This window comes from Macrobrachium nipponense, chromosome 25 (assembly GCF_015104395.2).
Source record: "Macrobrachium nipponense isolate FS-2020 chromosome 25, ASM1510439v2, whole genome shotgun sequence".
Lineage (NCBI taxonomy): Eukaryota > Metazoa > Arthropoda > Malacostraca > Decapoda > Palaemonidae > Macrobrachium > Macrobrachium nipponense.
Window position 1 is genome coordinate 21102389 of NC_087214.1, and position 27599 is coordinate 21129987.

Genomic DNA, 27599 nt, shown 5'->3' on the forward strand with positions numbered 1-27599 from the left:
AGGACTCATGCAGAAGAGTGTGATCCTAGAAACGGCGCACATAGTAAGAAAAGTGATTGGACTCCTAAGGAGGCAGGATGCAACCCGGAAACCCAAACACTATAAATACCACCCAGTCGAATTGGAGGACTGTGATAGAGAGAGAGAAAAATAATAATAATAATAATAAACATACGTACCACTTCATACTTGTAAAAAGCACTCAGTCTTGAAAAAACCCTAATATTTTTTGAGCTTCTAAAAGCCATTCTTTCAATATATTCCCATCTCTGCGAATCACACTCAATCCCCCCTTCGAAATTCAAAAGAAAACCTCCTCTTTATTCATGGTAAGAAATTCCTGAGCGTCAGAGACAAAACTCAGGCTCCAACTTCGAAAGAAGAGAAGAATTCGCAAAAGCGTCATGTATAAAACAAATTCTTTATTTTTTCTTCTTCAAACTTCGAGGATTTATGAGAGGAGGAGGAGGAGAGGAGGAGGAGGAGGAGGAGGACGACGACGACGACGAGGAGGAGGAGGGGAGGGTAAAATATCGTACTTCTCGAAGACACATCAGGCCCTAAGGAAGGGACACTGTTCAGTTGGGAAAGAACCACCAGTAGTGAAAAGTTTCACACTGAAGTTTCACAGAGAGAGAGAGAGAGAGCGAGATGGAGAGAGAGAGTACAGAGGAGAGAGAGAGAGAAAAACAACATTAGTTTAGCTAGTTTGCCAATGTACTTTAATTAAATAAAATTTTCCGAAGAGAAACTTTCAACAATTTGACCAGTATCCAAATACTCTTTCTCTCTCTCTCTCTCCTCTCTCTCTCTCTCTCTCTCTCTCTCTCTCTCTCTCTCTCTCGGGAGAGAAAGAAAAAAAAATGGAGGAAAGTGGCCATAAAGCAAGGAGTCCAACAGAATAAGCTCACTTGAGCATTCAGCCAATTGCTCGGTTTTTGCCAGGAACTTTCCTGAAGAACAAATGGGAGGAGGAGGAGGAGGTTTCCAAAGGATACCGAGTGAGTTCTTGGTGTTCGAGTGGGATATTCTGCGCAAGACGGTCAAGAAGGAGAACCAGTCGTCTGTATGTATAAGAGAGGGGATTGAGATGTAAACAGCTCTCTATGGAAGGAGAAGGAAATGCGAGATGAATGTTTGTCTTCAATAAAAATAAATAAACAAAATACATAAATAAATAAAAAGGGGCTTGGACTTATCCGTAAGGAGTCAGAGACCTAAACGGTTATAAACGAGTCTTTAACTGAACAGTCTGCTTCGATGTTAAGTATAGTATCAAATCAAATCTTTATTGGTAGAGAGGTATAGCATGCATACAAGCATACACACACACACACACAACAAACATATATATACACACACACACACACACACACACACACACACACACACCATATATATATATATATATATATATCTATATATATATATATATATATATATATATATATATGTATGTATATACTCGTATGTGTGTGTAGAGATCGATAACTATAAGGATAAACAGGGTGCAATAAAAACAAAGAAACAATTGAATCCCGTCTATATTTCTCTCTAGAAGATGCCTTTTATTTTCCGAGAGCTGACACTTTCAACCAGCCTATCTTCCATAAAAGAACTTCTGAAAAAACTATTCCCTTCCAGCAAACCAAAATGTAAATATTCATTTAAAAAAAAACTTTCAATAAAAAGAAATCCAATAAACGGACCCAAAAGTGCCATCAGTCAAATGGAAAAAATAAAACAAGATAATATCAGCCAAACGGTAAATCAAAAAATCTTGGTCACCAATCGGGTTTGTTTGTAAACGCGACCAGAAACTAAAGTCCTGTAAAATGGCAATGGATGACAGTGTGTTTAATTTTAGTGGTTTTCAAACTCAAGAGGGGACTGATGCGGGGAGGGAACCAGTCACGGTCAACTTTTAAAAGAGAAGAATTACATTATTGATATCAGCCTCGTACAGTGCTTTTTATCAGCGTGTATAGCTATGGTTAATATAGATTTCTGTGATGGGCAATTGCACTACATAAGCGTCAAATAAACAACTGGAAACAGTAAAGATATTACATATATAGCAGCAATCAAACATTTGTATACAGCTATATAAACATAGTGTATATATAAATATATAGATGTGTGTGTGTGAAAGGAATTCTGAACCTACAACCTTACTCTTTTCTCGCAGTCTGAATAATATGCTACAACTAAAAGTACCTGGAAATAAAAGAGAATATTGGTTAGATTACAAAAACGTCTCAAATTTTAAGGAAGCGGGTGAGAGAGAGAGAGAGAGAGAGAGAGAGAGAGAGAGAGGAGAGAGAGTACATGCAACCAATTCCCTCATTCCTCTTTGCAATTAAAATGATTTTATTTTATAAAGCTATATTAGAATACCAGGATTTTAAAAATTTAGGAATTATTTTTTTTATTAAAGCATAAAAAACATTCAATACAATAATAATAATAATAAAATAATAATAATAAAATAATAATAATAATAAGAATAATAATAATAATAATAATAATAATAGACATAAGAAAGCCTTAGACATGATACCACACAAATGGGCTAATAGAATGCCTGAAAATATATGGGGCAGAGGGAAAACAACATCAGCTCCCTCAAAAAAAATACAATGGCGCAACTGGAATACAATACTTACAAGCTGGAATAAGACTAGCAGAGGTTAATATCAGGAGAGGGGATCTTCCAGGGCGACTCACTGTCCCCACTACTCTTCGTAGTAGCCATGATTCCATGACAAAAATACTACAGAAGATGGATGCCGGGTACCCAACTCAAGAAAAGAGGACAACAGAATCAACCATCTGATGTTCATAGACGACATCAAGCTGTATGGTAAGAGCATCAAGGAAATAGATACCCTAATCCAGACTGTAAGGATTGTACCTGGGGACATCAGGATGGAGTTTGGAATAGAAAAAAATGCGCCTTAGTCAACATACAAAAAGGCAAAGTAACGAGAACTGAAGGATAAAGCTACCACATCCCAAGGGACGGGAGCAACATCAAACACATAGATGAGACAGGATACAAATACCTGGAATAATGGAAGGAGGGGATATAAACACCAAGAGATGAAGGACACGATCAGGAAAGAATAATATGCGAGACTCAAGGCGATATCCAAGTCAAAAAAACTCAAAACGCCGGAATATGATAAAGGCCATAAAACCATGGGCAGTGCCAGTAATCAGATTACAGCGCCAGGAATAGTGGAATGGACGAAGGCAGAAAAAACTCCCGCAGCATAGATTCAGAAAACAGGAAACATATGACAATACACAAAGCACTACACCCAAGAGCAAATACGGACAGACTACATAACACGAAAAAGGAAGGAGGGGAGAGGGGACCTACTAAGTATAGAGGACTGTGTCAACATCGAGAAAACAGAGCACTGGGGCAATATCTGAAAACAGTGAAGGACGAGTGGCTAAAAGAGTGATGGGAAGAAGGACTAATAAAAGTAGACGAAGAGCCAGAAATATACAGAGACGGGGAGAATGACAGACAGAAAAACAGAGGACTGGCACAAAAACAAACCAATGCACGGACAATACATGAGACAGACTAAAGAACTAGCCAGCGATGACACATGGCAATGGCTACAGAGGGAGAGCTAAAGAAGGAAACTGAAGGAATGATAACAGCGGCACAAGATCAGGCCCTAAGAACCAGATATGTTCAAAGAACGATAGACGGAAATAACATCTCTCCCATATGTAGGAAGTGCAATACGAAAAATGAAACCATAAACCACATAGCAAGCGAATGCCCGGCACTTGCACAGAACCAGTACAAAAAGAGGCATGATTCAGTGGCAAAAGCCCTCCACTGGAGCCTATGCAAGAAACATCAGCTACCTTGCAGTAATAAGTGGTACGAGCACCAACCTGAGGGAGTGATAGAAAACGATCACGCAAAGATCCTCTGGGACTATGGTATCAGAACGGATAGGGTGATACGTGCAAACAGACCAGACGTGACGTTGATGACAAAGTCAAGAAGAAAGTATCACTCATTGATGTCGCAATACCATGGGACACCAGAGTTGAAGAGAAAGAGAGGGAAAAAATGGATAAGTATCAAGATCTGAAAATAGAAATAAGAAGGATATGGGATATGCCAGTGGAAATCTTACCCATAATCATAGGAGCACTAGGCACGATCCCAAGATCCCTGAAAAGGAATCTAGAAAAACTAGATGCTGAAGTAGCTCCAGGACTCATGCAGAAGAGTGTGATACTAGAAACGGCGCACATAGTAAGAAATGTGATGGACTCCTAAGGAGGCAGGATGCAACCCGGAACCCCACACTATAAATACCACCCAGTCGAATTGGAGGACTGTGATAGAGCAAAATAATAATAATAATAATAATAATAATAATAATAATAATAATAATAATAATAATAATAATACGTAGCACTCATTTGATAAAACATCCCGAATTTTATTGCTTTTAGAATCCTTTCTTTCAATTCATCCCAACACCATGAATCACATCCAATGTCCCCCTCTCAATTCGAAAGAAAACTCCCATTTTCATTAAGTACGAAATTCGTCGGCGTCAGAGACAAACTCAGGCTCCAACTTCAAAAGAAGAGAAGAATAAAGAGAAGAAAGAACAGAGGAGAACTGGTGAGGAATTCCTCCTCCTATAATATCCTCCCCGAAGGAGGAAAAAAAAGGAAACCGACGCCTCAGACTTTGTCTCCAGAGTAAGAAGCCTCCCTCATGGATTCCGCTCCTTTTTATTTCTTCTTCTTCTTCTTCTTCTTCTTCTTCTTCTTCTTCTTCTTCTTCTTCTTCAAAGTTCGAGGATTTATGAGAATGGCCTTTCTGAAGAAGAAGAAGAATAAGAATAAGAAGAAGAATTGGCGTCAATATCAGTATTTCTTGAAAGACAGATTAGGCCTATGGATAACACGTTATTAAAATGGGAATCAAACCAACAGTGAAAGTTCCCACTTAACCTTTCACAGAGAGAGAGAGAGAGAGAGAGAGAGAGAGAGAGAGAGAGAGAGAGAATTAAAAACCTACCAATGGTCATACGAACTAATTACTGGTTTCTGCGGATACGCAGATTTTGCAAATTCTTGTTCCATATTTCCTAGCTCCCTTGCTTAAGTATTTTCTTAACATCTGAAACGATGGACCAAGTGACCAAGAACCGTTCGTTCTTCCACACCAACAAGAGCAGGAAGGAAGCCGACAAAACTTGATGTCTTCTTCAACCTCTTCTGATGTTTCTATCAAAATGCTTCTGAAACAATTGGATTTACAGGACTTAAACTGTCCAGCAGCCTGAATGACATTAATAGTCAGTCACAAACACTTTCATAATTTCTATTTCTTTGTAAAAAGGGAACCTTCTTCTTTGTAAAAATAAAAAAAATAAAATAAAAATAAGGTACCTTCAGGTCTAAAATCGTGAAGTACATTACGTGTAATAAAACTATGTAACTATAGCCCTCAACAAAGTTATATAAACGAATACGGTAACAACATCAAATCAGAGTTTTCTTAAATAACATATTCTCTGAGATAAATAACTTTATTTCTTAATAAAAAAAATCGGAAACCCTCGTAGGATCTGCTCTCGTCTGATAAACAGGATTACATTATTTCCCTGACAAATCATTTTAGTGGTGTCCTCTCTCTTTCTCTCTCTCTCTCTCTCTCTCTCTCTCTCTCCTTTTTACTTCCTCTTCCCCTCGCATTACAATTTTGATTGTCGAGGAACAATTACTATTTCTAATCCCTAGTAGGCGAACCTATGTCTAAGGGAAATTTTTCACACAAGACTGGGAGAGTTGATTGAGCGAATCAGGTCTGCATGAGAGAGAGAGAGAGAGAGAGGAGAGAGACCCTCTCTCCTCTGAGAACTGGACATTTAAGAATAATGACAAAAGTTTTCATGTTGAGAATATTCATTTGAAATCTGAATCCCAGAAGAACCAATATCTGGAACCTTAATTTGACCCTTGATGTTCAAGATGAATCTTGGTAGAAGGTAAAGAAACCTATTTCTTTAATGAAAATTAAAGCTTATCTCTATTTAACACTTCAACAACCACACACTTAAGGAACAGAACAGTGAAATATGCGTCTATTAGCCACTTCAAACCAAACAAACAAGAAAGCATCAAGACCCAGAATATTCTGACTCGAGAAAGTTCCTAGACCTATGCAAGAGAACCAGTCAAGGATTCCCCAACAAGGCAGACTCAAAAATGTTTAACACGAAGCCTTTATTCCAGGATCCTTGAGAACACTTCTAACTTTCATCTAGAAAGGGGAAGCTTAACGGGAAAGGAAAGGGACGGGGGAGGGGGAGTGACCAGGAACCTTAAAATGTCATCTCAAAGGACGGAGAAAGAGGATCGACTTGGTTACACGAGTGACCAGCCATAAAAGAGGGTTAGAAAAGGGTTCCCTCAAAGTTGCAAAAGCGGACTTGGTCAACTTGAAACACGTTGCTAACCAGAGAGAGAGAGAGAGAGAGAGAGAGAGAGAGAAGAGAGAGAGACAGTGGGCCAGGGAACAAACTGAAAATAAACTTTAGTCCTGCCTGAGTTGTTTCTACTTGATAGGCTAAGGTTTAGCAGGTCTAAGAGGCTATAAAAGCTCTATTAAAACTAAATGATAACAATTGGTCTTCGTTATTGAATTAAGGCAAACTTCAGCACTTGACATCACTGATATCAAACGAAACACGCTTGTTCTAACACTTAGTCTATTCCGAGGCCGTCTGGCAACCGACAAATGTCTTATTTGAATACTTTGTATCGCGAATTGCCTCAAAAAAAACTTTATCTTCATCGATAAGCACATTTGATCTAAGACTATCGAATCAGTTGGTAAAGGAAACGTAATGGTCATTAAATTTGTACTTTCCAACAATTAGCCAAGCGTCGTTACGTCTGCTATAACTCACTGTGTGTGTGGAAGGGGGGGGCGGATCAAAAAGCCTTATTAAATTCTCTCTCTCTCTCTCTCTCTCTCTCTCTCTCTCTCTCTCCATGTTCACTTAGAGGCGTCTACTACAAAAAAAAAAAAAAAAAAAAAAAACCTATCTTTGGTGGGAAAGGTTATTCAAATCCAAGAAGAGCTAAATTGACGGAATGGTCTAACAGTTGCCATGGTACTAACAATCTACCTCTTTACCTCAGCCTTCCGCATATTGACCTTTTACACGGAATTCAACCCTAATGACTACCTGAGAGAGTAATGCCTTTGATTTCGCGTTAATTCAATTTGCTATCCACTTTTCCATCATCGGTCTAGGGACACAGCCACAATGGCACGGCATACGCCCTTCGATCATCAGTCATAATGATTAGATTCCAACGGAGGCGTAACTTTTTCTTCTGATCTTCATTTCACTCTTTTCTGATCAAATTATTCCGAGAGCTTTCTCCCAAGGCTATTTAAAGCTTTCTAAATTAAGTAATTAACTCAAAACGAATAACTTAATTTGTGCGTTTACAGTTTACATCTTCTCACCCTTAGTCCCGTACGTCATCCAAAGAGAGCTTATTTTATCAATTTTCCTTTGGGATTACAGCCATACTTTTCCCCTTCACCATTCTATGTCATTACATCCCCATTTTCCTTATGACTAGAATTCGTATATTCCTATTTCCCTCAGACTAAGTTCACACAATTGCTTGGCTACGCGTCCTCTACACATACAGAATAGACAGAATAGTAAGTCTGTTTGTTCACCTCACAATTCCTCTCATTTACTTCACATAAAATGTCTCGTCGAGGTCTCTCGCCACAATGTCAACATTCTCTCTCTCTCTCTCTCTCTCTCTCTCTCTCTCTCACATGTCTAGGTGTGTTTGAAATCAAACAAGAGGAAATGACTATATTATTTATCATTACCAGGATTACAAGAGATATTTCATGATGGCGCCAAATTAATTTCACTTCCTATTTTTGAGAGAGAGAGAGAGAGAGAGAGTGAGAGAGATAGATAGAGAGGTCCCAGTTAACCTTCCCTTGAGGAAATGTTCTTCAAGGATGTCTCACCATAATCAAGACAACTTGTTAGACCCACTAACTGCTCGACCGAAGAAGTACAACATTTTGTCCAAGAAATGGAGATCGAATTCTCTAAGTCTAGGATGTGCCCCAGAAGGGAGGGTCTCCAACCCTCACCGTCTTTCAAAGCTGCAGGTCACTGGGATCCCATCTTAACTATTCACACTTCGTGACGGATGGTCTTTGTAAACTTTACAACACGCTGGACGAAGGGAGGGAGAGGGGGAGGGGGTGGTTTGGTAGGGAAACACACTTATGGTTCCATCAGTGAAGCTTCCCCTACTTCAAAAGACTTCAGTTTGTGTTGACCTGACTACCCAATCGACTTGTTCCTCCAACCCCTCCGTGAATTGGTTTCCTGCACCTGTACAATCCTATCTTATTGTGATGCATCCCCACTGCAGTATAACATGTCATAAACATGTCAGTAACTTACTATAAACCCATCAGAAACATGCTAAATAAACGCTAACAACTTGTTGGCAGTCCTAACCAGCGCTTCATACGATTATGCAGCATTGGACAAAGGATTGATTCTCCACTTACGGTCGTTGACTTGTTTCCAACCTGTTTCTAGCATGTTTGTGACCAATTCTCAAAAAGTGTTGATGACATGTTTCACTGTTGCATCGACTTGTTTCCAACATGTTTGATACATACGTGACAAGTTGCCAACGTGTTTATGACAAGTCTTACTGTAGTATCGACTTACTTTCAACATGTCTGTGACATGTATGTGATAAGTTGCCAACGTGTCTATGACAATTTAAACTGTAGTGCGAACGCACCTTTACCAGATCTGTTCCAATTGCCTTTCCTTTCATCCACAAAAAGAACTTTGTTTAGAAGTCCTGTCTCGCCAAAGGGAATCTAAACATTAAACGGAAACACATATTTTATTTTTCATTCCACAGGAATCCCTACACTAATTACGACAGAAGTTCCATCAATTTTTAAAGTGGAAAAAAAACGTGATTTTCGCAGTCCTGCCTGAGCGAGATTTCATTTCCATTCTCGCACATTTCACGGAAGGTTCCCAACTCCAGTCATTACAGAACCATTATACTCTCGGCGGTTGTCAATTACAGGAACTCCCTACGCTCTATTTGCCCACAGTTGGTACAAATTAATCTCTTCCTCATTTAAAATATAAAATCGAATAGATCGAATAGAAAACTACAAAGCAGCCTCTGGATTTCGTTCTGCTTCCTGTGTTGGTTTTATCTCTGCAGTACAATTTCACGCTTAACAGATATGAAAATGGATACAGAATTTCAACCCATGACCAACGGTGAAGTGAGAGAGAGAGAGAGAGAGAGAGAGAGAGAGAGACATGGGCTGGAGTAGTTAAGACATTCATATATTTCCTTTCTGAGGAACTGCTGGAGAAGACATCTTATCGCTAGTATTCCAGGGTGGCATATAAGAGAGAGAGAGAGAGAGAGAGAGAATAACTGCTCTCTGATTCAGTAACCACACTAAATTGCAAAAAAACATTTTACGTGAATTCTGTGAGTCAAAAGTAAAAAAAATTGAAATCTTCAAATGCTTAAAATTCTCTCTCTCTCTCTCTCTCTCTCTCTCTCTCTCTCTCTCTCTCTCTCTCTCTCTCTCATTCGGAAAACGAATGACCGATTTCTTACACAAATATTTTCAAATTTCGGTTCTCGGATCCAGATTTTCAAAATTGCTCATTTTTGGTTTTTCTCTCTTCAGGTGATGAACTTCAGTTCAAATGAATGTCATTTATCTAAGGAGGAATTTCTCTCTCTCTATCTCTCTCTCTCTCTCTCTCTCTCTCTCTCACACACACACACACACACACACACACACCACACTTAACAAGTGAGTCTATAATTATCTGCGAAAGAAGAGTCTTATAACAAAATTATCTAGTGCCACACGAACACGTTTCCAGATATCTATTGATGTTAATTCACCCGAGTGTCTAATATAACATTTATCGAAGAAATTCCTTCCTAAATTCATTATTCCACACATGAAAATAGCCACAAAGTCACACTAACCAATAAATTACTTTCATTGCAAATAATTTATCGACTTCAGAAGTCCTGGAGGAGAGTTAGAAACGAAATCCTTTGATCATTTTTCTCTCACTGGCAAAATTCGACAAAGAAATCCCTTCATTTCGTAAAACCCAAAACAAGAAGACTCTAATGAAGGGATTCCAGCTGTTTCCTTTCTCTCTGCTTATCCTGTGAGGTTGCAACACACACACACACACACACGCAAGAGGCTTTTTGCTTCGGAAAATTAAAACGGCTTCTGGTTCCTAGAGAGAGAGAGAGAGAGAGAGAGAGAGAGAGAGAGAGAGAGAGAGAGAGAGAGAGCATTACTAATGCAGTCATTCTTATGAAAATGTATTATTATTTTTTTTATCGGAGACAGAATGAGCCATTACCTCAAGTCAAAACACACTTAGCTAATTGATTAAAAATAAAGCTCGAAATTGTAAAAACAAAATAAATATATAAATAAACGGAAAAGCATGAGTAAATATTTTCTTCTAATTTAATACTAAATCTTCACACTACTGGTTCTGAGAAACCTATTTGAGACCCGGAGGAAATTAAATTAGTAGAACAGAACATAATATAATGAGGTCATTCATCGCTGAAAAGTAAAATTGATAATAAAGTCTGAAAGGTGTAATAGAAGGAAAACCTTCTCCAGTTGCACTAAAAACAATTGTTAGGAGCGAGTGGAAAGTCAGATGGAAGAAAGAGAGTAAGGACGGAGGTAAAGTAAAAGGAATGAAAGGAGTTGCAGCTATGGGCCGAAGGGACGCTGACACAGCCTTTGGTAATGCCTACAGTTCACCATGTGAGGTGCACTGACAGCAATAACCCCAACCCCCTCTCCCTACGGAGGGGTTACACAAAGACTGAAGAATGGAAAGGGGAATGGAGGAAGAGTAACAGGCTAAATAAAATGGGTGCAGTTACGGGCCGAATGTACGTTGCAAAAAGCTTCTAGTATCTCCTACAGTCCGCCAGGTGAGACGCAATGACGGCACTGAACCACTACAAGGAAGTGCCACTGTTAAATAATGAATGCCGGCTGAATTAAATTCTGTTATCAATATTTTCCCAACATTTTATATCCTATCGGAGAAGCATCCTTCGTATACACGATCTACGGATATTTTTTTTATTTATTTCTTCTTTTTTTTTACGAGGTTAGGGTTCCTAAGACCTTCTGTTTTCTCAGTCTCACCTTTTGTTCAGCTGCAGATAATTCAAGTTCTTTTTTTTGGAGAGAGAGAGAGAGAGATAGGAATGCCAATTTTCTGAAACCGTCGAGATGTTTAATTAAGCATTCCAGCTGCAAAGTTTGAAGAGAGAAAAACCGATATATTTGACTTTCTGAGAAATTACAGTATGTCTGAAAGACTTTCTGAAGAAAAATTAGCACTGTATAATGTCAGGGTTTCTCTGAGCGTAATCACTGGGAAGGAAAAAATAAATTAAATTGATAAATAAATAGATGATAATGACAGTTAAAATCCAAGGAGAATTGTTTCAGGGAAGTCATGCACTGCATCTTCGCTGGAACTTTCGTGGTTCCAACTGCAGACATCCTCTGAAGGAGACTTCATCCAGTCATCCGATACCGGTCAGATTCATGTTCCTTTATGGGAAGTGGAACAGACCATTCCTCGCCATCGTAGCCAAATGGTTAATCATTTTATAGCTTTTAGGCTAAGATCACATAGATCAAAGGGTTCAAATTAGTATTGAAAGCTAAAAGAGAGAAAAATCAAAGCATAACGCCAAACACTAGCTACTACCCATTTTGCGTGAAAACCAACCTTGCTGGCACGGCAGCAGATAGATCGACAATGGACACGATGTTCTTCAGTTTTCGAGACACTGAGCACTGTGTTCTGGGAAAAATGAACAAAATGTGCTTCGTTTATCGAAGCAATATGAACAAGGTGTTCTCCAGCAATCAAAACAATCATTGAAAACAATGAACACGATCCTCCAGTTCTCGAAACAATGAACACATTGTTCTTCAGTTCTCCAAATACTCAGCATTTTGCCACCCTTCGCACAATATCTCTCGTCCGACACAATTCGGCATTTCTAAGCAAACAGGAAAGAGACATGGGAAAATCCTTATTATTACCAATATTAAATGAAGGAGAAAACACGCAAACCATCATAGTGATGAATGCGCAGGGTTTAGTTACAAGTAACTCAAAAAGAAAAATAGAGTACTTAGAAGAACTAACCCAAATTGAAAAGAAAATAGATATAATGAATATAAGTGAAACCTGGTATTCCCAAGAGACTGGGAATGATGATCAAATAAAAGGGTTCCAAACTTATAGATCAGATAGAAAAAATAGGAATCAAGGGGGAACCGCAATATATGGGAAAGACAAAAAACAAGGAAAAATATATGAGAAATATAGTAACTCAGAATGTGAACTAATAGCGGTAGAATTTGAATCTGAAAAATTAATGAACATAGTAATATATAGACCTCCTAATACTAAAGAGTTTGACTTAATAATTGAAAAATTGGATGATATATGTAGAAATCACAAGGACTGGACTATTCTCCTATCTGGAGACTTCAACTTTCCTTTCGTAGACTGGAAAGAATGAATAGGAGATTGTGGATGTACTTATATATATAAAAAAGAGAGTAATAGTAGTGCAGAAGATAAGAGGCAATTCCGGAAAGCTTTATTAGATATGCTACTAGAATACAACATTCAACAAATAAATCACCTGCCAACAAGAAAGGAAAATACTTTAGACCTAGTATTTGTGAACGAGATGAATTATGTTAAAGAAATAATAGTTTAAATGCGAGTATTTCAGACCATAATGTCATAGAATTAACAGTCCATTCCAAAGCAAGTGAAAACAGAGATAAGCAAGAAATGAAAAAGTGGGAAGGATATGGAAAAATACAACTTCTACAATAAAAATATAAAATGGTTCAGAAATAAATGAAGAATTAAACAAAGATTGGGATAACATTTTCGTAGTGATGACATAAGGGTAAATACGGAGTATATATAAATATTGGAGATAATAGTGGAAAAATATATACCGAAGAAGAAAAGTAAACACAGTCATGCATACCAAGAGACAGAAGGATCTTGTTCCAGAAAATCAGAAAGTGGAAAAAAGGTCTTGCAAAAAAAAAAATGCAGGAAAGTTATAGAAACTAAAAAGTAAGATAGAAAATGCAGAACAAAAGATTATACAATCAAAAGAAAATGAAAAACGGGACTTGGAAGAAAAAACCCTTGTAAATATCAAGCAAAACCCCAAACTATTATACTCGTACGTGAAAAAAGATGAATAAAAGAAGAATAGAAATAGGCCCTCTAAGAATTGAAGGGAGATTAACGAATGAAAAAAAGGAAATTTGCAACATATTGGCAGAACGATATAAGAGAGAATTCACCCCTAGAATAGATAATGAAGATAATGATATAGAAGTAAGGGATGAAAATAGTGAATATTTAGCTGACATAGATATTAATGAAGCTGATATTGTGCAGGCTATTAATGACATTAAAAATGGAGCTGCTGCAGGGCCTGAAATGAGTGCCTGCTATTTTGTTAAAGAAAGTAGTTCATTCTATCGCAAAGCCACTTGCAATATTATTAAGACAAAGTGTAGATACAGGCAAGATTTATGATGAGCACAAATTAGCATATATTACCCCTACTTTCAAAAGTGGATCAAGACTAGAGGCAAGTAATTATAGGCCTGTGAGTCTAACATCACATATTATGAAAGTGTATGAAAGGGTAATGAAGAAAAATATTATGAAACATTTAATAAAAAATAATTTGTTTAATAAAGGACAACATGGTTTCGTACCCGGAAAAAGTACACAAACCCAACTGTTAGTCCACCGTGAGAACATATTGAAAAATATGAAAAGCGGAAATGAAACAGATGTGGTTTATCTAGACTTTGCAAAAGCTTTTGACAAAGTAGACCATAATATATTAGCGAAGAAAATTAGAAAACACAATATCGTGGATAAAGTAGGAAGATGGTTAAAAGAATTTTTACACAACAGAAAACAGATAGTTATTGCAAACGACGAGAAATCGGATGAAGCCAAGGTAATATCCGGTGTGCCACAAGGTACGGTGTTAGCTGCAATACTGTTTGTTATTATGATTGAAGACATAGACAGTAATGTTAAGGATTCGGTAGTGAGTAGTTTCGCAGATGACACAAGAATAAGTAGAGAAATTACTTGTCATGAAGATAGGAACGCTCTACAAAGAGACCTTAACAAAGTATATGATTGGGCAGAGGTAAATAGGATGGTATTTAACTCTGATAAATTTGAATCAATAAATTATGGAGACAGAGAAAGAAAGCTATATGCATATAGGGGACCTAATAATGAGACAATCTCAAATAAGGAAGCAGTTAAAGACCTTGGTGTGATGATGAATAGGAACATGTTATGCAATGATCAAATAGCAATTCTGTTGGCAAAATGTAAAGCAAAAATGGAATGTTGTTACGGCACTTCAAAACAAGAAAAGCTGAACACATGATTATGCTTTATAAAACATATGTTCGTAGTCCACTTGAATATTGCAATATGATATGGTACCCACACTATCAAAAGGATATTGCACAAATAGAGAGTGTACAAAGGTCCTTTACAGCTAGAATAGAAGAAGTTAAAGACCTTGACTACTGGGAAAGACTACAATCCTTAAAATTATATAGTCTAGAAAGGAGAAGAGAACGCTACATGATAATTCAGGCATGGAAACAGATAGAAGGAATAACAGAAAACATCATGGAACTAAAAATATCAGAAAGAGCAAGCAGAGGTAGATTAATAGTGCCCAAAACTATACCAGGAAAAATAAGGAAAGCACACAGGACATTAATCCACTACGCACCAGCATCGATAATGCAGCATCTATTCAATGCGTTGCCAGCTCATCTGAGGAATATATCAGGAGTGAGTGTAGATGTGTTTAAGAATAAGCTCGACAAATATCTAAACTGCATCCCAGATTATCCAAGATTGGAAGATGCAAAATATACCGGAAGATGTACTAGCAACTCTCTGGTAGACATTAGAGGTGCCTCACACTGAGGGACCTGGGGCAACCCGAACGAACTGTAAGGTCTGTAAGGTCTGTAAGGTCTGGGATTTTTTAGGTTTAAAGTTAAGATCAACTTACTGTTATAAGCAAAGTTATAAGGCACCTAAGCCTATTATCAAATGGTAGTGGTCTATATGGCAGGCCTGCAGACAGACCATTTCAATACGCCACATCTATTTCTTATGAAGACAGAAGTAGCAACAGCAAATGTGCAATTATGTTCGAGACATATAAATGGAATTAATGACTTAAATATTTTAACATTCGAACAACAAAAATGTAACTACATTTCAGACCTATCAATTGGACTGAATATTTGCTTACTTTTATCAGTCGAGCTGTTGAAATGAAAGCTCCGTAGTGTCACATTCAACATTGACCAGTTGAGAAAACTAGAAAAATACTACTTTGGTTTAAGAAACCACCAAACCTTTACCCTAAACCGGTTTTAGTTTTAGGAAACAGCTGTTCAACGTATATTAAAACACTATTTATCTTGATGCCTCAGCAAGAAACCTCGATATAAAATATCCTTGGTTGATTCAAAAGCGTCTTCACGAGCTATTTCACCCTAACGCGGATTTATAAAATTTTCCATTTCAACTTCCATTACCGTTGCTTCAGCTTGACTGCTTCGTCTCCCATAATGGGAGGGCGGTGATATGTTAAACCCTTTATTTGTACAACAATGGTTTTTTAATTTGGTTACAACATGCCAAATGATTCCTTTTTAACTCCAGACAAAGAAAAATAGTAACCTTTACTTTGTTATTCCTGATATTTCCACCCCAGTTCCTATAATAATAATGAGAGAGAGAGAGAGAGAGAGAGAGAGAGAGAGAGAGTTTAAAATTTCACAAGGTCCCTTCGTACTTAACGGACTTTGTCACTTGGGAGACGTCCGGACTCCAAAGTGTTGATTAAGTTGAGGTGCTACTGTAACTGAACGCAGTACCTCCTGACTATCGTGGTTTTCTGAATCTAATCTCTATGACTTCTCCAAAATTCTAGAATAATTCCCTGTCAATATCCTCTGCAGACAAACTGGAATAAACTCTCGATCATTTTCCCAAATAAAATTTCACATAAAAGCCCAGTCATAGTCTACACTCCACGTAACAATGACGGCCCACACGCACTGCAAAGATAAACGAATTAATTCAAATTCTCTCAAATAACGTAAAAAGGTTCCCGGAGTATGAATAAAACTAATGAAAAATTATAGTTTCAGGGTCCCGTGAAGTTCGTCAGAGCCGAAAAGGCATTTGTGGAATCCGTCAGCATTCCAAAATGGAATCCCAAATCTTCAGCCGAATGATAACCCCAGATTTAATTCCTATTCGCCTCTTTGACCCCAACTTTTCTTTTGGGCCTATGTGATGGAATTTCATAGCTGACCCTCAAGTAATATAACAGGGCATTTGTACCCATTATATATAAGTAAGACCACTGAATTAATCTTTCACAAACACTATTCTCAGAATACCTCTCAACTGGAAGAAAATAACTGTATTTAGCAGCTCACAAAAAGCTTCATAGGAACCAAAGAAGTGTTCAAGCAAGATCTTGAACCCAATTCATTTCCGATGGATCTGTGATAAAGTTAGACAGCAGCAGCAAAAATTAAGATAAAAAACAATGAATTTTTTGTAAGACTCCAGGATCGACCAAGCATAAGGGGTAATCTTAAGCGTGCTTTATTTCTCCTAGAACATCATATATAACATTTCAAACCAAACTGCTAAAATTACACTGCACCAAGAACTTCAAATTTCCAAAAACTGAAGCGAAGACCTATTTGGCAAGAACCGGCCGCCCCGCCCCCCAGATAAAAAACGGTAAGTATAAGCCTACAAATTCTCCTAGCTAAGACAGAATATATAAAATCCCCGGGTTTTTCAGAGCCCAACGTACGTCTATTCAGAGACGACACCATCACAAAGAAACAACAAAATGAAATCTAATTCCGTGGATGAAAGCGACGCCATTTTGTCCCTCCGAATGCAAGAGAATTCAACTGAATATGCACGATATTCTATTTTTAGCCTGCTAACTCGACAAAATCCCTGATGAGCGATACCAAATAAACCTGGTTTATTATAACTAATTCCATAGTTCCCGGACTATATGATACACTTTAACTTGACGTAAAAATTGGTGATAGACCAAGTTTTTTTCTCCTCGAAAACGATAAATTATACAATTCTGGAATCAACAGGAATGTTGTGATATACTTTCACTATGACAGTAAATTTGGTGACAAACCAACTTCTTTCTTTTAGAAGTCGATATAAATAATAAATATAATTATAGAATCGACTTAAATCTGCTGATACTTTGTTCAACACTATAAATTTGGTGACAGACTACCTTACAATCTTTAGGGAAACGATAAGCTATGCAACAGACAGGGCATACATTCGGCAATAAATGTTCAATAAAATCAGCAAAAACAAAAGCAGACGTTTGATCTCGTTCCATAATCACAAAGTTGTTAAATTAACCTCATATTCGACAGTTTATTATTTACTTCACAAAACAAATGAATGGAAAATGTATTCTTATATTTGGCCAGGAGATATAATATGCAAGTATTTTCTTAGACATCTGACATTCAAACAGATGTTATTCACTTACAAATTGCTATATAATTCACGTACCAGTAAACATGGATCGCCAAATAATTCTGCCATTGAATGTTCATTTCGTATATTTTAAATACACACAGTAAATACACCAATTCGCTATCTTTTACAAACACTTTACGTAGGTATGTATGTGTACAATAACTTTTGAACTAAAATCTTTATTTTGTATCTACAATTGAACTGTAAATAATATCTGTTCTGTTGACAAAAACGACCTAAAAGAACTACGAGAGGCATCAGTGAACACAAGTTAACTAAAGTTAAAGACATAATTCAAGTCGACTCTATCTGGTTCCTGCAACAGACAGGGAAAAGGATAACAATCCCCATTGAGAGAGAGAGAGAGAGAGAGAGAGAGAGAGAGAGAGAGAGAGAGAGAGGTTTGATGATGTTTCGACAATCACGTAATGGTTTTCACACCGCAGTGAAACATTGTCATAAATGCACGTCAGCAACTTACCTCATACATACCGCAAACAAGTTGAAAACAAGTCAACGACCGTAAGTGGAGCAAGAGACTTTGGCAAATGCTGGATAATCGTATGTAGCACCGGTTAGATTGCCAACAAGTCGATAACAAGTATTCAATATGTTTGTGATGTATAAGTGTTAAGTTGCAAACATGTTCATGAAATGTTTTACTGAAGTTTTGAGGCAACCTGATCCTAACGTGGTTTAACGAAACCATTTTTCAGCAGGCAATCAATCAAAGTGCAAAAGGTATGACATGGTTGAGTGAAGCAGCCTCATGGAGACATTCAAGGGCGTTGGGCTAGCAGTTTCATCCCTAAAAGATTTGTAAACTAACCTGAAGGCTGTACACCTCTGGCGCCACCCCGTCCTAAAAGGGAAAAGGGTGTATACTGATGATTCCACGTCTATATGACTGCCCAAAAAGAGCCATAACTATAGCCACTGTTTCAATGCCATTTCCGGCAACGAACTCGAGAGAAACAGAAACTGTTTCCTTTACCGATTTGTCGGTGTTCCTGGACCACTAAAGGATTACGATATCTCCCACTAATTGGATATCATGATACGTTAACTGAAATGCCTTCCTGCCTTTAATTAGTTTACTATCGTTGTTTAATTCAATACCAAAATTGTTACAAGAATGGAAGCTACCTGGATTTGAACAGACTGGGACGTTTACGGATTAAGCCTAAATCAGTAGAAACGAATACAACGCACACACATGTATATATACATACATATAAAGTTAAAGCCACGAAGGAATATTGAAACACTGGAAATGCTAAGTGCTTTCGTCTTATTAGCAACGCCAGTGTTTTCCTTCGTGGCTGTAACTTTCTTCGTATAATCGTCACGTTTATAATCTTTGTGATTTACTATAAAATACATACACATACATACACACACACACTAATATATATATATATTATATATATATATATATATATATATATATATATATATATATATATATATATATATATAGATATATATTATATATATATATCATATTGCATATATATTTCATATATACATACACATAAATTACCATAAAACTATCAATCAAAGAGAAAGGGGAAAAAGGTAAAGAAAACTAAGAGGAAATTCATCTTCAAATTTCACTCATTATCCTGTACATTTAAATCAATCAACCTCTAGTGCTTTTGATTTCACTTAGAGAGAGAGAGAGAGAGAGAGAGAGAGAGAGAGAGAGAGAGAGAGAGAGAGAGAGAGAGAGAGAGAATCACGAAGATTCAAGACTTGACTTTGAAAAGAAGAGACGGACGAAAATGGGAATTAATAGAAGGGGAAACTAACGAATTATTTCTAATCAAGGAATGGCGAGTAATATCTCATCCACGGAAGTAACCATAAAGGGCTAAATTTATATCGAAGGGGAAGACTTAAGCGAATGATCAAGATAAAAAAATAAAAGTGAAATTTATTATTAGAAAACGGAGCATGAGGTTACGCAAGCTTAACACTGGAATATACATAGAGTACACATCAAGAAATATATATTTAATATACATCAATCACTAGGAATAGAAATGCTTAGGAATCCCAAACCTTCAGCGAGAACTATAGATACGACGTCAGTAGCAAAGAAACAACAATAAATTGTCAAAGGAGGAATAGCTTCCTTTTTTAACACTAACACCAAAAGGGTGAAATCAAGTAGGGCTCGGCCCATATTGTCCCACAAAATGGGTCGAGCGTCTTAACCTAATCTTGCCTCCGGCCATAAAAATGACTACAGCCTCGGAATTTTCAATGATGGTAACAACGTGCATCGACTCGTCCTCCTCTTTTAACTTGATTCTATATGATAAGGTAAATTTTTAAAAATACACGAAGATAACTCAGAGAGAGAGAGAGAGAGAGAGAGAGAGAGAGAGAGAGAGAGAGAGAGAGAGAGACTCAATGATGGAATAAGCAAGGACAATCTCATAAGGTTAAATTATTTGTCAACAGTTATAGTTGGGCATTGCAGATTAAAACAAGGCTACAGCCAGACCCAGGACCCAATGATATGAAGGTATAACAACCCTTCCACCATTATTAACATAAAAAGTCTGTCTTTGACGCTCCCAATCACATTATACTCAAGAGCAAATAATGACTGCATTGTTTCGAACTTCAGTTACCACCGAAAGTTTATTTTTTCCACAGAATTTCAAAAGCGTCAAAATTCATCATTAGTTGCTTATCAATACATCAGGAGGTCTAATTAATCGAAAACAAGGACATAAAATATCTTAAAATATGACTATGGTAAAGTTATCCTTTATATATAATTCTCGAACCTTCTAGAGAGATTGCCTTTGGACGTCTCTACAATCCTTTCAGTGTCCATCCTTTTTAATTTCTCAGTCTAAATGAAGTCAGGATCCGTCAAAAGATCCTACGAGAAGCACGATTAAAAGAATATGAGCGATTCTGGATTTGGAAGCAGAGTTAATTGGCTTCATAATGAATTCAACAAATGCTCCATCATGCGAAGACGTAAAAGTGCTTGGGGTAGAGCCAGTATGTTCGTCTCACGTTTTCATCCGTTTCCTTTAAAGAATTAAGTTTTGTTTGGTCTTGGCTGAATTTCATACTCACTAATGAGAAAATATTTACTAACAAGTGGACATTGTACACCCATTTACCAAAAACAGCAGGACCAGAAGCTTTTTCTCCCAAAGTTTCAACAAAGAAAACTGATCAGGCTACAAGAGAGATTCCATGAAGGGATTATTTCACTTTGGATAAAAATTGAAAGCAAAAATATTTGAGTGAAGTTTATAACTAATATTAGTAGTTATTCAAGTTGATTACTGGCGACACATTACTGATCTCGTGATAAAGAATATTTTCAGGAAAAAAATTAATTAGTAAATTAGGTGGGCGCGTGGACCCAATACTCTGTAGCTAATTATATTTCGCCTTTGAGTTACACAGCTAATGACAAAAGATAATTATGATAATTATGAGCATGATTAAAAAGAGATTTAATTTTCACATTGGGACTATTGAGTGGAATGGTGTCCAAAGTTCAGAAAACAATATGTGGAGTTTTGTTTTCACAACTTTTGTGATAAATTTGTTGTCAACAAAATGGTCCTTTCAAGGTTATTATGATAATATAGATAATAGATCATTTATCGAGGATATAGACACTACGTATATATAAATAGTACATAATATATATATATATATATATATATATATATATATATATATATCTATATATATATATATATATATATATATATCATATATATATTATATTTTATATATATGTGTGTGTGTGTGTTTGTGTGTGCGGGCGTGAGTGTTTGAGTGTGTGTGTTTTTACGTTTTTGTAACGATGTTTCGGATCAAACATTTCTAAAAAGGAGAAGAGAACAGGAAGACGAACTTTCGAATGCAGACGGATTTTCTATTGGAAACCGAAGCTGCTGCTGCTTCTTTTTTTCTTCTTCTTCTTCTTTCCTTCCCGCTGTCTGACACCATTCGAGAGAGAAGACCGAGACTTCCAGAATCTTCAAATATCCACAACAACAAATTAAAGCAGCAGCAAATATTCGGGAACATAAGTGACCTCAAAGCCAGGTAACGAGGACAGAAATCTAAGGGACTATTGTAAGTTCTCGACACTCCACGCAATGCGCCTCTCTCTCTCTCTCTCTCTCTCTCTCTCTCTCTCTCTCATCATCATCATCATCTGAATATACACTGCAACACTGTATGGAGAAAAATACTTAATAATTGATATTATTAAGAACTCTTGGTAGCATGAGCCTTAAAATGGAGAAACAAATCCACAGATATGTATATGTATATAATTTAAAAATAAATCTGTACAGCGAGTTTTGGGGAATCTGTCCGGTTTCCCTTTTCAGATTCCCAAAAGCTATCTGCACAGATTTATCTTGAACATATAATGTACATATACATAATTGTGGGTTTGTTTCTCCATCATTATTATTATTTTTATTTTTATTCAGAACCAGAATCTTCCAAAGGACATTCTGGTGTTTACTGTAAAGATGTAGCAGAGGGTAATAGGAAAATAGAGAAAGAAGATATCAGTTGATTGTTAATAAAAAAATGTAAATTAATAAATGAATGGATAACATTAAAAGTCATTTATAAAATACACGGAGATCTCCCTAGGGCAGCAATGCATGACGTCATCGCTAGAACAGAGTTTCCAACCGCACGACCTCCCCCGATATGGAGGGAGACAGACCTTCACAACGGCCAGAAACACTGGTGGTCACATCAAGCGAGGATGCAGTCCATTACTACCCTAAGATCATTCTGCTTGTCCTTTACTATTTCTTTATATTTTTTATATTATTAATTTATCAATTAATTTCCTTCATCCTTTTCTGATAACCGACCTCTTCTTTCCGCATTTCCTACCTAACCATCTTTCACTTCTTTCAAACGAACACCTTAATATTCTTCGTAAGCATGAACATTCAAGTCATTGGCCCCTATGGCGGGCTTGCTCCAAATGAATAGGGGTTCATCTTCTTAATAATAATAATAATAATAATAATAATAATAATAATAATAATAATAATAATAATAATAATAATGTTCTAAAGGGTCCACAATAATACAAAGTGTAAAAAGTCCGTGTATAATTTTGAAGACTTTACAGAAAGCTTTCGAACCCTTCCCTTCCCTTTTTTTTTTTTTTGACTGAAGATGAACCCAGGGAAGGGTTCGAAAGCTTTCTGTAAAGTCTTCAAAATTATACACGGACTTTTTACACTGTATTATTGTGGACCCTTTAGAACATTATATATACTCTCGTGATAGGGAGTTTTTCCCTTCCCAAATAATAATAATAACATAATAATAATGATAATAATAATAATAATAATAATAATAATAGACTAAGAAAGACAATTATCCAAGAGTCAGGAAAGATGATGATGATAAAGAAAACAGAAAGATGATCAGGTATGACATCCCCAATCACAGCGAAGACCTCCAATGAACCACTGATTGGGGAATCTGTCAGGAAGGGAATATAGCTGTCAGGTGTGTCATACGGGGGAAGGGAGGGGATCCTCCAACAGATAACCTTCTAGCCACCAATCTTCCCCTTCCCCCTAGCACCCATACAAAAATTATACCAACGCGACCCGAAATTTACTAGCAACATTTACTGCATCCTTAGACTTTGAATTCACGTTGATTCTTTCATTAATTTCACTGAAAAAAATCATCTCCCCCTTAAAAGAATTCAATTTCCTCCTAATACAATTTTCATTTCCCCTAAATAAATTAACTTCCCCTAAAAAACAGAATCACTGGCCCCCTAAAAACAGATTCGCTTCCCCCTAAAAAAAATAATTCCCCTAAGTAAACAGATTCATTCCGCCTAGAAAAATCAATTTCCCCCTAAAAAAAATTTATTTCCCACCAGAAAAATAAATTTCCCCCAAAAAACAGATTCAATTCCCTCTAGAAAAATCATTTTCCCCTAAAGAAATTTATTTCCCCCAGGAAAAATAAATTTCCTCCTAAAAACAGATTCAATTCCCCCAAGAAAAATCAATTTCCCATAAAAAATTTATTTCCCCCTAAAAAAAAGCCTCGCCTGTGGAATCGAAGACATTTCAAGACCTATATAAACTGGTTCGACTCCTCCATCTCTTCTCCCTCTCCACGAATCCCACCCTGACACCGACGACACAGCAGCGGAATAATTCCCCAGCTAGAGACAACAATGGAATTATTCCCTCGTTTGGAAGCCGAAGGGATATCTACGTATAAACAGAGGTCTTCGGTTTAGGTTATAAGGAGACAAGGTCAGAGGGCGAAGGAACTTCTCCTGTCAGTGTTCCTGAAGATTATCCTGCTAAGAATGTGACAGTCTTCTAAAAGGACCGATGTTTCTGTAATTCTCATGCCAATGTTACGAAATAATTAATGACTATATAACTCCATTATAGTATATATCATATAAAACCAACAATAATACTTCTCCAATCAGCCTGTAACCAATTAACATGTTTAATAATGTATAATAATAATAATAAATTCCCAATAATAATAATAATCAAATAATAATAATAATAATAAAATATAATAAATAATAATAATAAATAATTTGATTTCGCACAAACACTCAGCAATTTTAATTTCATTTTACTAGGCGTTAAATTGCAAGCACAGCCAAGATCAATTTTACCTCTTCACAGCCGAGGTCATTTGCATACTTGATTTCAGTAAATGTCTGGGGAAATCCAAGTCCATTTGCATCTGTAATTATCAAGAGTATGAGAGAGAGAGAGAGAGAGAGAGAGAGAGAGAGAGAGAGAGAGAGAGAGAGAGAGAGAGAGAGAGAGACTGACTTTCCCCTACATTTTAGGTAAACAGAACAACTATTCTTATCTATATATAAACATGCAGGTGATGAAGACTAATATTCATAGCCAAATCATTTATAAAAGACAATATATACGACATTCATCCTATTATATATACATCTCCTTTATAGTAAAACATGTTATCAACACACGTCGGCAACTTACGTTAAACATATCACAAATATATTGAAACAAGTTAACCACCGTAAGTGGAGAACGAACCTTAGGCCTATGCTCGATACTCGTATGAAACACTGGTGAGGACTACTAAGAAGTCGCTAACATGCATTCAACATGTTTGTGATATGTACGTAAGGTGTTGACGACATGCTTATGACATGTTTCCCAGAGATTCCCAGAAGCTGGGATGAATTCGGCGTCTTCTGTTGGTCGAGAGTTTCTGGATCAATGCAACTCACCCTAAGCCTCATATCATAAGTGCAGTAGGCACTTGCGATTATACCTTGCAAAGTTCCAGTATGCTTTTGACTCCTCCTATCTATTTATGTCAAAATATTATATTCCTTACTCCTCTTCAGTGACGAAAGGAACGCGTCCAGTCATTTTCAGCAACAAAATTCGGTCCTTCAGTCCGAAGTTTTCGACAGCGTGTACAGCGTCAGCAATATCCAGAAGTAGAAGCAATATTCTATTTTATGGATGACCCTAATCCTAACTCCACCCCCGACCCCCACCACAAAAACACATTCCTAGCCCTCATGGGATCCAGTCCAGGTACATGCATCCCCTTCGCCTGGAGGTTGGTGAAATAGAGAGCGGAATTTAAAGACTGGGCTCTTCCAGAGAGGACGCTGGGCTGACTGGAAAACTGGGCTTTTATCCAGAAGGGAAGATGAAAATAGTGGACGATTCTATTTTATAATGACGTAAAACAATTGTATCTTACAGAGTTGAAATGACAGTATTGTATAGCGAGTTGAATAGATTGTATTCTATAGTAATCTGAAATTATTGTGTTGTATTGCGAGTTAAAATAATTTTATTTTATAGCGAGTTGAAACGGCTGTAATATATTGGAGTTTCTGGTATATTTCTGTAGATTATTCACAATTTCTAATAGAGACAACTGAATTTTGCCATGAGGTGGGAAATGCAAGTTATCGAAAGCGAAAAATTAAACAGTAAAATATTTTACCTTTGGGTGTTTCATAGAGGTCAGTCAACATTAACCTTGATAGTTCCTTTACTCTGTTATACATCTTTTACCTCTGCCTGGTAACAGATTTCATATCGAACACTCTTCTTCCGGTACAGAATACCTTGGCCGGGCAGACTTTTTAATAGGGAACTTTCTATACGAATTATGGTCTCACTCTTACGTTTCCTGGAAGTACTCTATTTGTATATCATACACTACCTCAGGATTAGAAAGTCTAAGGTGGAAATTAACCAGCTTTCCTACGATATATATCGTGAGAGAGAGACCTTACCTTACAGACCTTACAGTTCGTTCGGGTTGCCCCAGGTCCCTCAGTGTGAGGCACCTCTAATGTCTACCAGAGAGTTGCTAGTACATCTTCCGGTATATTTTGCATCTTCCAATCTTGGATGGTCTGGGATGCAGTTTAGATATTTGTCGAGCTTATTCTTAAACACATCTACGCTCACTCCTGATATATTCCTCAGATGAGCTGGCAACGCATTGAATAGACGCTGCATTATCGATGCTGGTGCGTATTGGATTAATGTCCTGTGTGCTTTCCTTATTTTTCCTGGTATAGTTTTGGGCACTATTAATCTACCTCTGCTTGCTCTTTCTGATATTTTTAGTTCCATGATGTTTTCTGCTATTCCCTCTATGTTTCCATGCCTGAATTATCATGTAGCGTTCTCTTCTCCTTTCTAGACTAGAGAGAGAGAGAGAGAGAGAGAGAGAGAGAGAGAGAGAGGGGGGGGGGGAATTACTTATTAAGAGCAAATATTGATAAAATGAAAGTGTGACCCGAATAATTGTCGTTCAAAATCTTCAAGAATCTTTCTAAAAGTTGCTTCCAAAATTTCATGGAATGTGATGGAATATAGAATTTAGGTCAAAGGCCAAGCGCTGAGACCTCTGAGGTCATTCAGCGCTGAAAGGAAGACAATTTAAGAATATGTTGAAGGTGTAAAAGGAGGGAAACCTCCCAGCAGCACTATGAAGAAAGTAAGATGGAAGAAAGAGAATACGAACGAAGGTAAAGAGAAAGGAATGAAAGGGGTTACGACCGGGCGCCGAAAGGACGCCGCTGCAAAGAACCTTAAGTAATGCCTACAGTGCACCACGGGATGTGCACAAACGGCACCATCCCTTTCGGGGGGTAAAAGTGCAAATGGACAAGACTCAAAACTGCTCGTATGCAAATCAAGCCTCGACAGAAAGGAAAGCCAACTTGTGGATAAAAAGCAAAGACAGAGAAATGAATAACGATAAAAAATGAAAAGCAAAGGTATAAACAATAAACAGACACAAATCGGAAGTTGAAAAAATGTCTGTCCTTCCTTCAATCCTCCCAGAGAAATAGAAGAAGAAGAAGCAAAAAGACGCATCTCCTCTTCCTCCCTCCAAAGCAACGAAGGACGGACGCAACAAACGATGAGACAGCATTGTTTGCTTGTTTGTGGTTTGTTCGTAGTTTGTTTTCGATTCTCCTGCGACTGAAGGAGGCTTGCCCCGCCAGAGGGGAACTGCCCCTTGGAAGCATCCTTCCCTTCCTCGCTCAGTTAGGCGCCTCTCTCCTGCAGGACTCTCGTCGGGAGGAATATGGAACCATTGATTCCAGAAGGATACTGGAGTCTGTGCTTGAAACAGGTTGTAATAAACACACACAAACATGCACAAACACACGGTTTCAAACGTCCTAATTACTGGGGGTGACCA